Below are 2388 nucleotides of genomic sequence, written 5' to 3' on the forward strand. Positions count from 1 at the left end.
TGGACCTGGCTTACTTCACTTAATATAATTTTTTCCAAGTCTTTCCATTTCCTAACAAAGGGGGCAATGTCATTCTTTCTGATGGAGGCATAGAATTCCACTGTGTGTGTGTGTGTATATACCACATCCTCTTGATCCATTCATCTACTGAGGTGCATCTGGGTTGGTTCTATATCTTAGCCATAGTAAATGCTGTGATAAATATAGTTGTGCTGGTAGCTTTTGTAAAGCCTTGTTTGTAATCATTTGGGTAAATGTCCAGAAGTGGGATTGCTGGGTCATATGGGTCTATGTGTATTCTTTTGAGGAACAAGGTCTAACACAACTTCATGATGAAAGCTTTGGAAAAACTAGGAATCCATGGAACATTCCTCAATATAATGAAATTTGTGTATGACAAACCTACAGCCACCATTATACTTAATGGTGAAAAAGTAATGCCATTTCCTCTAAACTCAAGCATGAGACAAGAATGTCCACTCTTTCCACTTCCATTCAATATAGTATTAGACTGACTAGCTACAGCAATAAGAAAAGACCTATGTATGTATGTATGTATGTATGTATTTATTTTTGGGTCTAGTCGTGGGGCCTGAACACTGGGCCTGGGCGCTGTCCCTCAGCTCTTCAGCTCATTTACCCAAATGATTACAAACAAGGCTTTACAAAAGCTACCAGCACAACTATATTTATCACAGCATTTACTATGGCTAAGATATAGAACCAACCCAGATGCACCTCAGTAGATGAATGGATCAAGAGGATGTGGTATACACACACACACACAGTGGAATTCTATGCCTCCAAGGCTAGTGCTCTACCACTTGAACCACAATGTTACTTCCGGCTTTTTTCTTTTTGCTTATGTGGTACTGAGGAATCAAACCCAGGGCCTCATGCATGCAAGGCAAGCACTGTACCACTGAGCCACCTTCCCAGTCCAATGATATTGTATTTAAAGAACCCAGAAGAATATCAATACCAAACTTCAAACTCTACTACAAAGTCATAGTATTCAAAATGGCTTGGTATTGGCACAAGACCGGATCTGAGGACCAATGGAATAGAACTAAAGATCCAGAAATGAACTCACAGACCTATAGTCATCTAATCTTCCATAAGGGAGATTGAAAAAAATAGAATGGAAAAAAGACAGCCTTTTCAGTAAATGATGCTGGCAAAATTGGTGAGCACCTGTAGAATACTAAAGCTATATCCTTATATATCACCCTGCACCAGTATCAACTCCAAATTGATCAAAGACCTTGAAGTTAAAGCAGACACCCTGAAAACATTAAAGGGAGGAATAAGCGAAACTCTCGGGCTCCTAGACACAGCCAAAACTTTCTTAATAAAGACCCAGAAACACAACAAAACACAAAGAAAGGTTGGACAAATGGGACTGCATGAAACTGCATAGCTTTTACATGGCAAAGAACATAGGAAGCAAGATCAATAGCCTACAGACTGGGAGACGATCTTCACTATCCATACAATGGACCAAGGTCTCATATCTAAAATATATTTAGAACTGAAAAAATTAAGTGACCAAAAAAAATCCTCAAAGAAACTCAACTTTTCCAGCCAGAAAACGAATGCAAATCAAAACAACATTGAGATTCTACCTCACCCCGATTAGAATGGCTATAATCAAGACCTCATGACAACATACTGGAGGGGATGTGGTAAAAGGGAACCCTATTGCATTGTGGGTTGGAGTGTGAACTTGTTCAATCACTTTGGATAGCATTATGGAGGTTCCTCAAAGAAAGTGACAGTTTTAATATACTGGGTGCCATTTGATAGATTTCCCTTTGGAATTGAGTCAATCAGCACCCATTTTCTAGCCTAGGAGCTCAATGTAATCTTCAATTAACACTTTAGAGGACTGAGCCTTTAGTCCACTAGCCTCACTCAGTTCTGATTAAGCTTGTGGCTGTTTTTTCTCTGAGTCAACCATTAACTCCCATTTTATTCTTCTCTTGGCTATTGTTTACCTCCTTGAAAGCTGCTGTGCTGTGGTTCCACTGACAGCTAAAGGGAAAGCTTAGAGATGTAGCTGGCCTCAATGTCCTGCTCACTTGAGGTGTCTCACTTTAATTTCACTGACAGCTTTTATGTAGGTGTGTTCATTGTTTCTTTGCTGAGGTAAAGTCTTTCTGTGGGGGTGTATTGAAGCTTGTTCATCTCTGGGAGTTCAGGAGATGCAACAACTGCCATGGTTGTGTATTTATTCTACCTGAAATCCACTCCAGGGCTATTGATTGATTCCAAAATACTTTGCTTCCTGGCCTCATTTTCTTAGTTTTTCTGCTGTAAGTCATGTGAGAGACTGGCTATTTTACTAGAGGGTTCCCACAATGAAGACCAGAAGGTAATGTTAGTCCT

Source organism: Dipodomys spectabilis, unplaced genomic scaffold (genome assembly GCF_019054845.1).
Source record: "Dipodomys spectabilis isolate Male_0828 unplaced genomic scaffold, ASM1905484v1 ptg000173l, whole genome shotgun sequence".
Lineage (NCBI taxonomy): Eukaryota > Metazoa > Chordata > Mammalia > Rodentia > Heteromyidae > Dipodomys > Dipodomys spectabilis.